The sequence below is a fragment of the Macrobrachium nipponense genome, chromosome 20, assembly GCF_015104395.2.
Source record: "Macrobrachium nipponense isolate FS-2020 chromosome 20, ASM1510439v2, whole genome shotgun sequence".
Classification (NCBI taxonomy): Eukaryota; Metazoa; Arthropoda; class Malacostraca; order Decapoda; family Palaemonidae; genus Macrobrachium; species Macrobrachium nipponense.
This window is the reverse complement of record NC_061089.1, coordinates 75230652-75243151: the sequence shown is the minus strand read 5'-3', so window position 1 is coordinate 75243151 and position 12500 is coordinate 75230652.

The window sequence follows — 12500 nt, the reverse complement described above, 5'->3', positions numbered from 1 at the left end:
TGCAGTGGGAGGAGTTTAATGACGTTAAGAGAAAAGTTGGAGCTTTTCACCCAAGCTACTCGTGACTCTCAGAACGTCACTGAAGAAAAGGTGGACTAAAAACGAAAATTTCAAATGTTTTGTTTGTGTTTGTGTACCTGTCATGGGGTAAGGGTTTGATTTTGAGTTATAAACCTTCCTGGGGTGACACAGAAGCCATGTGCAAAAATTTTTCTGGGTCTGTCAAGCAGTTCAGATTTCTACAGATTACAAATAAATTTAAAAAATTCACTTTTATATAAATGTGTGTGCACCCTAATTGCTATGATTATGCAATATTTGTATGCAGTTGAGGCATCTTTCGATGTAATACCGAAAGATGGCTTGACGGCCTTCAGGAGGATGACATGAAGCAGCAGATGAGAGGCGCCCTGCAAAAGCCCATCTCTCTGAACAGCTGCAAACTCTGCGTCCCTGAACGAACCCAAGGATACATGAACCTTACTGATTATCACCCCACCCCCAATCAAGACGCCCTTCTGAAGCTGGGTCTTAATTGCCACTTCATTCTGAGACCCAGCTCTCACGACATGAGACTCGAAATCGAGCTGCTCCTCAACTCTATCCAGCAACTTGAAGCCTGGGGCATAGTGAGGACTACTAATGCCCTTCAACCCCTCCTACTTGCTGAGGCCCTTACAGAGAGGGGCTAGCACTCCAGTGGGATCCTCACCAAGGAGATGGAAAAAGCAGCGAAGGATTTGAAGGAGAAAGAGAGCATCACGGTACAACACATGGACAAGATGGCATCCTTCAACTTGATTGATACTGCTGAATATCACGAGAAGCTGGATGCCATTTTGTCCGACAAAAGCAAGTTCAAGCACCTGACAAGAAACCCGACAGACGACATCAAGAGGGGGGCCAACGGAGTCATTAGCGCAGTAAATGCTGTGGCAAACACTGTATACCTCCTACCCATACAAGGAGACTATAGTTTGGGTTATTTATGTGGCAACATAAAAACCCACAAACAAGGAAACCCCCTCCAGCCAATCATTAGCCAGACGCCTTCCCCTATGTATGCCTTGGCTAAATGCCTTAATAAAATTTTTACCACTATGTCTCGAGTCGGTACAGCCTGTAGTAGTCAGTAGAATTCCTAGAAGCCATCAAGGATGCCCCTGGCACTGGGAATATCGCATTGCTGGACGTTGAGTCGCTGTTCATGAACTTTGCCTGTCGATGAGACTATTGATATCATCCCTGAGCACTTCTACAGGAGTCAGTCGACAGCACCCCTCAACATACCTGAAGCCTCGCTTTGTATGCTGCTGGAGATCTATACCAAGAGGGCCCCTTTCTCCACCCACCATGGCCAGATGTTCTGCCAGAAGGACAGTATAGTGATGGGCTCCCCACTGGGGGTCCTCTTCGCTAACTTTTACTTGGGCACCGTGAAGGAATGAGTCTTCGCCAGAATGCAGCAACCCCACAGATACGGCCATTATATCAATTAAATCCTTGTTCGAGTCGATGCCAGGGTTGACGTTGAAGCTCTCTGACATGCATTTCAGCAGTGCAGCGTGCTGAATTACACTGTTGAATACAGCACTGACAATCAGCTCCCCTTCCTCAATGTCCTTGTGAGTGAGAGAAAAGATGGCCTCCGTACTTCTGTCTACACAAAGAAGACTAATCTTGGACTTTGCCTCAATGGTGACAGCAAGTGCCCTGCCAGATTCAAAAGCACAACCGCCAGGGACTTTGTCAGGAGAGCACTCTCCCACTGCTCGACCTGGCAGGATACTCATCATGAACTCGACCGTGCCTCCCAAGTACTCATGAATAACAGGTAATCAGCAGAGAAGTCAGCACAACCCTGGAGAAATGGTACAGTAGTGAGAGTTCGCAGCCTGGCCCTCAGGATAACATCATGAGATCCTATTACCCTGAGGAAGAAGACTCCATTAAGAAGAGTATTACCGAAAATGTAACTCCGATCAACGACACTAAAAAAACTCACTTAATCATATATTACCAGAATCAGAGGATGCACACCCTAATAATGAAAAATAACCCCTCACCAAAGGTACAAATCATCCACCTGAAGCAGACGTATGTGGTATACCAGTACACATGCCCAGTCTACAGATGCAGTGGCCCCTATGTAGGTATGAACAGCATGTGCCTGTCTAAGAGACTTTCCTGCCACGCCCAAGAGGGGGCTATTAAGAACCATGACCCCCCCAAACAACAAGAGACTATCTCCTGGGATGTGATCATACCATAGACCCCTTAAACAGAAGGACTAGTATCTTGCACTCTCGGGTTGCGAAACTTGGGTCCCACTATTTTATGACGTAATATGTCCACTGTATGTAAACAATGATTTGTATGTATGTAAACAATTATTTGAATGTATAACAATGATTTGAATGTATGTAAACATTTTTTACATTTATTCACTTTTAGTGCCGTATGTTAGTCATAAAATGGGCCTATTTAAGGAGTTTATGTTTTAGTCGAAAAAGGAATGTAATCTAGCAACATATTGATAAACTAATTGCCAAAACTGTCTTAGACCATAATTGATATAATTTATTTAATTTTGTTTCAGGGGTTTCTACTAACAACGCACAATGCCTAAGAAGTGTAATGTCTACGGATGTCAAGGAAATTACAGGGATGAACCATACACCAAAGTAGTATCATTTCCAACTGATGAAGTGGAGCGAAACCGTTGGATCGATGCTATGCCAAATGAGCGTTCCAGTTTGCTACAGCTGAAGCAGATCTATGCCTGTGCTCATCATTTTGACTGTGAATGGATTACAGTTAAAGGAGGGAAAAGACCAAGTCATCCACCATCCATTTTCCCTGGAGTTTCAAAGTCATGCTTAAAGCAGGTCCCCTCAGCACCCAGAATTACAACTGCTTCAGCAGAGACCCGAGCTGAAAACGAAAGACTCCGAAATGAAGTTGTGGATAAGATCGGCGACTTTTATTCATTTTGTAATGACATCCAGGAGCATATCTCAAAGGATTATCGTATTGTTTGTGATAGTGATGATATTTACATTTCTAAAACTGATGCAAAGGGCCGTTCCGTTATCCAATTTCTCCATTTGCAACATGTGAAAATCGTCATTTGGGTTTTTGTATCTTAAATGCGTTGAGAAAAATGGAAAGGAAATACCTAAGACATATTTTTCTAAACAAGCTGGTTGTCTGCAAAAGAATAGCCTTCTCAGTAAATGGTCCCAGTTTGATAAAATTATGTCATGCATAACAGAGTATGAGTTCAAAGATGCAGACTATCTGAAAAGTGCAGTACAGGAATTGAGCCATATTAGTTGTTCTGATTCGCCTCATTTTCAGTTTCTTCATTCTCAGTTACAGTTATTACTCACTCATCCAGAAGGCCGTCGCTTTGACAGAAATTTTTATGTTCTTGGTGCCGAACTCCATAACATTTCACCAGCTGCATATAAAATGCTACGAAAGTCTGGTTCAGTTGTTTTACCTAGAGTGGAACTGTTTGAAAAAACTTCTCTCCTGTAGTCTACATGATAAAAACTTGGAGCAACTTTTTCAAAAACTTAAACCTCAGCAGCGTCTTGTCAACATTCTTTTTGATGAAGTGAAGCTCACAGAAACACTTAGGTACTCAGGTGGTCGTGTTGTTGGTTACGCTCAAAATGGTTCTTGTGATACCGAAGTTCTCGCAACACATGCTTTAGTAATTGAAGTTGTCTGCCATTTTGGTGGCCCTAAATATATACTACAGCATTTACCCTGTTGCAAAACTTAATTCAGATCAACTCAAGGAAATTCTGGTAGAAGCTCTAGTAGCGGTTAGCGATGCTGGTGGTACTATAATTTCTTGTGTAGGTGATAATTGCAACACAAACGTTGCAGTTTATGGTAAATTAGGTGGTCCTGGTAAAGCTTTCATAAATGCTATAAATTCTCATGCTTTCCTTGTTTTTGACTATGTTCATTCTTTCAAAAATGTAAGAAATAACTGGATAACCGTTCAGGATAAGGAACTTTCTTTCATAAAAGATGGAAAAAAACATATGTTGCACGATGGAAGGACATAGAAGCACTGTACGATGAAGACAGGAGAAACAGCATCCGTCTAACCAAGATCACATACACAGCTGTGTACCAAAGCCTTTGCAGAGACAAAGCGTGCCTTTTGTTTGTCAAATCTTCAATGACAAAACTGTTGCTGCCCTTTCAACTCTAAAGGATAAACTTGGCATTAGCGAGGGCACCATCATTTTTGTTAAGCTGATCACTGATTGGTTCCACATGATGAATGTGAAAGATCGGTATTCCGGTATTAACATGCGTGATGATTGTCGTCAACCATGGACCAATAATTGCACTACTTTCAAGAAACTTAATGAAACTTGTGATGTTATATCCTCTTGTGCATGGTCAGGTGGTCGAGGTCGGACGCAAAAGCTCACAAAGCAAACTGCAGAGGCATTGGTGCTGTCTACAAGAGCCAAGATTGAGGCTGCAGAGTGGCTATTGACTCAGTATAAGTTCACCTATGTGCTACCTGGTGTGTTTTGCTGATGAGGCCCTTGAAAGTTCTTTGGCCAAGCCAGACAACGCAATGGGGGTAATTTCTACATTGACATTATAGATATCAAGGCAGCTGCAGCAACCAAGAACCTCCATGCACTTTTGAAATACGAGTCTACGCCGCACCAGTCTAATGATGTGCCTTGTACCTCAAACATTTGCATTGATGATTATCACTTTGACATCACTATTGCTGACACTGAAGACCTAGTTCAATCTAATGACAGTATCAAACATAAAATTATTTTTCTAGCTGGATATCTGGAACACAAATTTCGAGGTAATATTTTGAGTGTCGAAACTGAAGATAACGACGACCATCATATTAATTCAGAGTTTCTCACAAACTTAAGCAGAGGTGGACTAACTGTACCTCTACTCTCAACAGTGCATTTTGTACACTCAGCCTATAAACTTTTTGATGAGTGCAACTTGCATTGCTGCCGAGCTCATCTCAGCCAAACTTTATCTTGTATCGATAGTCCAATGGTTGCAATTCAAGGAGCATGCCTTACTCTGTCAAACATTTTTTTAAAAGCATTTGTGCTAGACAACAGTGATAATGAAAGACACCTTGGCTGCTTGAGAAGAAAAGAAAAACTATCTGCTAAAAACTAAACATGTACCTAATGTTATTTATATTATGGAATGTTTTTTCAATGATTTTGTTTCTAGAATAACTATATTGTTTGCCTTAGACATGTTCCTGTTGTTTCTCCAGGCTTAGCTGTTTATATATATGGATTTTAATTCAGTGACAGGGTAACTTAAGGTGTGTTTTCCATTGCTTTAATTGAGAGAATATACAATATTCTGTATGATTTTGTGTTTTTTATGAGATTTTGACCTTTAAATGACCTAGATTTGACCTTTAAATGACCTTCAAATGACATCGTAGGAGGTTAAAAGTATGACAAATGAACTCTTCGCCCTTCAAAACCCCTTAAGACACCAGAATGAAGGGTCTTCATGCATTTGACACAAATTGTGGGTGGGACCCAAGTTCCAACTTGGGACCCAAGTTCCAGATACCGAGCATAGAGGATACCAGTCCTTCTATTTAAGGGGTCTATGGATCATACAGAACACGAAGATCATCAGGAAGGTGCCTAATGCTCGTCGGTTGCGCCTGCTGGAGGCGCATCTCATCAAACAAATAAGACCAGCACTAAATACAAAGCAGGAAGAATTTCACCTCCCCACAAGTATGAGAAGACCTGCCACCAACAATGACCCCACCGATCACGACAACTCTGCGGAAGACAACTTCCCCAAACGAGATACTCCTGCAGCCAATGAAAATCATTTTAGTACTGATGTCAAGCAACCAATGATAAACAGACTTACCGCTACCAGCCAATAGGAAATCGGTATGGGGCAGAACCCCTGCTGACGACCCCGAATATAAGCTTCCTAACCTAGAGGATGTCTGGCAGCTCCAGACGAAAGCTCGCTACAAGTAAGAGAGAGAGAGAGAGAGAGAGAGAGAGAGACTTTGATGACTATATCATAATTTATGTGTAAAAATTTGAATATAAATATATACACTGATCTTGACCCAGCATCTGAAAATGACCTCCATAGGCGCTCTACTACCCTGTTTAAATAGTACTGAAAAAAGCCGCTATTCGAAAAATAGAGAATCTATACAAGCGTAACGCTGCTGAAGTAGCCCTTATTTTCTTTAATAAAGTATTGCGTTAAGAAGAGGGTCTACTTCTTAGTACAATAATAATTAAATCAATAATAATAATAAGAATGAACTGAATAATAATTAAAAATAGAATAATAACTAATAAAATAAAATGGGGGGGAATTAATGAGAACAATAATCAATAATGGTAGAAGTAGTACAAACAATAATAATAATATGATGATAAATAACAAAATTATCAGTAGTAGTAATAGTAGTATAAGCAACAAATTCAATAACAATGAAAGAATCAACAGAAGAAACCACTAAAGATAATGATAATAACAGAAGTGGCAGGAGTACTAACAACGACAATAAACGAGTATAAACGACAATAAACGACAATAAAGAGAGTATGAAGAAAAAGGAAGAAAATGAAGGACAGCCCCAATAAAGGCCCGCTTTCTCTTCATATAATTTGGCCTCTGGCGACGAGGGCATCTTGAATCCCTCCAAGGGAGATACTCCAATCTACAAGAAACATTTTCTTCTTCCCTTTTCTTTGACTTTGGAGACTGAGCGATCGCGTCTTCCATAGCCAAGAGGAATGAGTACACTAGCAAAGGGTCAGTTTTCACAGACGAAAGAAAGGAAAAGCGTTGTGTTACTTTTGATATTCACATTTTTTTTTTCAAGAAAAGGGTGCTACCGCTGACTCATAAATGGAAGTCCTACTAAGAATTTTCTGACCTTTGATATTTTTCGGAAAATCCGCTAAACTTTATTTTCAATTTAAAGTTTTACCTGTGGGGACAATAACTGATTTGCTGTGTACCTTTGAAATAATACCAGTGGTTCCTACTTTTGTTGTTAAGTTATATGAATATCAGTCCTTGAAATCTAAAGACAGTTACATGTAATATATGCATTGTAAACTATCAAGTTTTGAAACAATGATGCCAAGGCCAAAGGTTAAAACTAAATCTTTTTAAAAAATCGTTATATCACTCTGGAAAATATATCATATTCGAAAGATCACCCCTGAAGAACATTCCAGTCCCGTAGCTTCCTCTGCGTTGGAAGGTAAACAATATAATATGACCATGTTTCCTAGAGGAGAAAGAAGTCACTCAACTGAATAACACCAGGAGAGGACACTGGCATCACCCCCACCGAGAACTCTGTACTCGCCTGAGAAAAACAGGTCTAGCAGAGTATGGTGTTCCCTCGCTGCCAAATAAATCTTCTAAAACTATTCTATATTTTAGTGGTAAATATTCGGCGATTGCCTAGCATTTTCTTTTATTTATTTTTGCTCACGTGCCTACTATGATAATGACTTTACTTTATAAACACCGATTCTCCTTTCTAAAATCTTTTTTGTAAAATTCAAATTAATAGCCATTCAATATCTGACTCCGGGTATCCACTAAACATTCAAGGACATCTATAAATTAGCTTGCTCTAAATATTCTAACTCTTGACGTTATTTTAACATGGCAAAAGGCTCGCAAATACGTGCCATGGCAACTTCACATATCATATAATCGTCTAGACGCAGAAATATCTTATTCATACTTTCTTTCCAATCACTTACAAGAAGTGCAAAACGAAAGCAGAATTTATACGAGTGTGAATCTCATTTCAGAGAGAGAGAGAGAGAGAGAGAGAGAGAGAGAGAGAGAGAGAGAGAGATTGGTGTTTGGTTGAGATACACTATAGAGCCAGGCTTTATTATGCATGCATGAGATTAAACTGGAAGTCACGAGTAATCACTACGAGAATAATTTAAGCAATATAACTCCCATTTATAAGGAAATTATTGTAATAAAGCGAGTGTTCGGGATTCAAAGAGGATATACTGAAAACAAACGCATAACGTAAAGTTCACAGCATTCCTGCTCTAACAATTAACACCTAAACATCTCTTCTTCTTTTTTAAAGTGTACAAATTTTCAAAATCAATAACCTTTGTTTAGGAGTCCAGTTCATATCAAACGAGATTCATGATTATTTTTTAAATTAAAATTTATAGCTAATCAATGTCTGACTCCAGGTATCCACAACATTCAAGGATAGTAATATAAAATGGAAATTTCCACGGCTGTATGATGATCAGTGTCAATAACATGTTTGTTTCATTTTGTCATGTTTATACATACTTTCACCAGAATTTCTGCAATAATGTATATACTGTTGGTGTTGATGGTCTAGCTGTTTATTGTTCTGCTGATTTTTACAATGTTGTAATGAGTTTATTCATTATTTTGCTACTAATTTTATGTTGCTAATTCTAATTCTTTCGGGAGATATTAAGCTGAACCCTGGTCTGTTACTCATTACAGTAAGAAAAATTGCAGAGCACATTTCTCAGATATTCGAGGATTAAGGTCAAATTCGCTTTATCTCCAGAGTTGTGCCTGTAACTACGATTTGATGTTTTTATCTAAGACTCTTTTAAGTAATAATAAGTCTCCAACGTTGAGTTTTTAATCCCAGAGTTTGAGGCCTTGATTTATTTATTATCGCAACATCCCACAAGCGTAAGGTATGGCTGTATACACTAATTCCGGATGACTACTGATCGTCAGAAAAATCTAGTGCAGTTGTTATGAACTTGTTTTGAAATTTCAGTAAGTTCTACAGTGTGTAGGATTCACGGTTTACCGAAATCAGGCTAAGGATTCAAAGGATTCATTCATTATTTTGGAATATGTAATGCATAGCACAGCGGGTGGCTAAATTCAAATTCCACAAATCAACTCGGCCGGTCTGCTCTTGAGTTCTGTGTATCCTTTGATTTTGTCTAGCTAATGAGGAACCCGCGCATATTTCTGGTAATAGACCTCATATTCACAGAAGGTCCAACTATTTTCAAGTCCAAGGTCTGTGAATATATGCACTCCTGATTCACTGCGCCACTGATGAGCATATCTGATAATCAGTATTCTTAATGCACCATTGGAAAAAAAGGTGTGGCTGAATCTAAAGCCTACTGGGATCTCATTATTGAAGTTTGTCAGGCACTTAATATTTCTGACACTATATTAGATCCTAATCCCAAGAAGTTAAATGAAATGCTGGTGCTTATTTTAATACGGTATGTCACTAGAAAGGTCATCAAATTTAGGACAAATGACTAGCATTGGTTTGATGGTACAAACTAAACACACACCACACACACACACACACACACACACACGAAATCGTTCAAATGAAAATTGCACTATTTTTGTTGAGTCGTGCTCTGCTGCCAATAGAAATTACCATGATGAGAGAAATTACAATATTCCCATGAAGAAGAAACTTGAAGGAATTACTTAGCCTTATCTGTGGTGGACCAAATTGACATCACCTATGTGTATGTCACGTTTGTCTTCCATTCACCGCACTAACAGTGATGGTAGATTGGTTATTGGCCCTAAGGAAAAGGCTAAATTGCTTCATCGAGCTTTTAAAGCTAAGCAATCAGTTGAGGAAGTCTCACCCCCTGAAGTTACTCTTACGAAAACTTGCTCTAGGTATGTCAAGAAAATTCTGGATAATCTTGATAATTGGGGTGGAGAAGATCCTGATGGTTCCTTCCCTTTTTTGTCTTTTATTATTTTTTTCTTTTTATCTAGTGTTGTCTACAGATTTTTATGTCGACGCTTCTTTGTGGATGATCGCAAAGAGTGACACATCTGCAGACTGTAGTAACTACAAGCAATTTTTGTTTTCCCTTTATTATTCATAGTTCCATGAAAAAACTTTTTTCTTTTTTTTAGACCAGTATATAAGTATGTGGATTCTAAAGGAATGTCAGCTGATAGTCAATATGCATATAGAAAGCAGTGAGGTACCTGCAATTCTCTTTGAGACTCACATGCCATTTGCAAGAGAATCTTGATAAAGCTTTTAGTGCTGCTTTCGAGTTAGCAAATCATAAGGCACTTATTTATAAACTTCAGAATCTTGGAGTATGTGGATATGTTTTATGAGTACTTCAAGATTTCCTTACAGGTAGGCAGAAGCGAGTTGCTATTGATGGGATTTTTAGTAGAGCTCAAGACTCGCTGTGTCCGGAATTCCACTAAGAAGTGTTCTTGATCCACTGCTATTTATGGTGTATAAAAGCGGCGAGGTTGCTGGCCTGGTAAACAGGTTATTAATATGCCGATGATGTAACACTTGTGGATATTGTGAAGTCAAAAGTTATGAGAAATGAATCTCCCCTCAGCCTCAGTCGGGACATGGACCGGGTCGGTGAATGATGTAGTCGGTGGGGAATGAAGCTGAAATCCAGTAAAACGAAAACCTTATTGATTAACAGATATCGTAATGATTTTCCACCCATCTCCCCTCCAGGTGGATGAAACTTTGCTGAATTCTATGCGTAACTTTTGACTTATATCTTTCTTTTAAAAAAAACATCAAATGAAGCACTAAATTTAGATGTTCGTAAGGCCTCACACATTTATAAAAGTGATAAAATCATTACAACCTGTTGTAGGTCATTTGCGCTGGCTTTACTAGAATACTGCTTTCAGGTAAAAATGCTTGCTTCTGCCAGAGATTCGTCTCTTTTTAAATGAAGTGGTTCATGGTGGTAGGTTTCTGTCTCCAAGTTTCAGCAGTTATGACTTGAACCATTGACAGATGGTCTCTTGTTTGTCACCTTTCATGGGTTGTATTTTAATAGAAATCTTTCAAATTTAATAATGATCCCCGATACCCCTTTACCTGCCGAGAGAAACCACAATTGCTGAACAGCAGCACCAATATGCAGTAAATGTGCATCGTTGTCGAACCTCTAGTTCCAGAGGTCTTTCATCCCCTCGACCGTTAGGCTGTGGAACAGTCTCCCTGAGGATGCTGTGCAATCGGAAACCCAAAGAAGATTCAAGAGAAAATGCAATGCATTGCTACCCTAGTGCTATTCTTTTTGCTTTTCGATACATTTTGATCTATTCATTAATTCATTCTTCTTTTTTTAAAAGTGACGACCCTTCTTTCCGTATTTCTTTTCCTTCTCTTACTTGCAACATATTTTTCGGAAACTTGAATTCTAAGTCATGCAAACATATTTTCTAAGTCAATGCAACAATTTCGGAAACTTGAATTCTAAGTCAATGCAACATATTTTCGGAAACTTGAATTCTAAGTCGAAATAAGCAGACTTCATCTTCTGAATAATAATATAATAATAATAATTCATGTTAATCATCAAGCGACAAAAATCGAAAAGCCAAAAAACCAAAAACTACAACAGCAATCTTCGACTGAATAAATGGCTATGTTTAAAATAGAAAAATAAAAAAGGAAAATATCAACTGATCCCAGAGAAAAATATACCGAAAAAAAGAAGCTAACATTTCTAATCCTAGTTATATCTCACTGCAGCGAGTATTCGTAACACCAAGAACAATGACCCGGGAACACGAAATGATTTAACTTATAATGCTTACATCTACAATATAAGTCATATGTATACCAAGTTTGGCTGAAATTGTTCAGTGCGTTTCAGAGGTATGCCGGCACATACACTATCACTGTAAAGTTACTGGCCAATAAAAGTAAGAAAAAAAAAAAGGTTTCCTTTTTCTCCTTACCTTTTCTTCATTTTTCATTATCATCTTTTACAACACTGACTTTTCCATTATTCATTAATAAAATATGAAATGCAGAGGCAAATGGTACGGACAACCATACGTTATTTTTAGCTAAACCAGAACAAAAAAAAAAAAAAAAACAAATAAAATAAACAACGGAGAAAAGAGAAAACAGGCCAACTCCTTCAAGAGAGGATGGTTAGAAAAGTCCGGAGTAAAACTTCTTCCAACCAGGAGTCTCAGAAGTAGGTAATGTTCTACCCATTCATATCTGTGTGAGTAAGCATTAGCAAGGTTTGTGTAAATCTTCGTGAATAAGATCAGTGGGTGACTTTAGGGTGGATGTCCTGGTTGTCGAATGAGATTTGGCGATTTTTCGCCATCGAAGCAACGCAGTCCCTTGTGTTTATCGATTTTTTCTTAACCTTTAAAGATGAAAAACATACAAATTGAACTACAGATTTAGTAACCAAATTTCATTATAACTTTGGCAACAAAGTCTCATGAAAATAACTCTCAACATATAAGAATCTGATCGGATCCCGACAAATAGCCTAGTCTGGTAAATAAAGATGTGTGCATAAACATTTAACAACTCCTTGCCGTCGAATCAACCCATGATGACGCATTTCTAGAAAGATTCAAACCTCTACACATGAAACCCGATATGCGTGCACTGTAGAGCAAGTAATCAA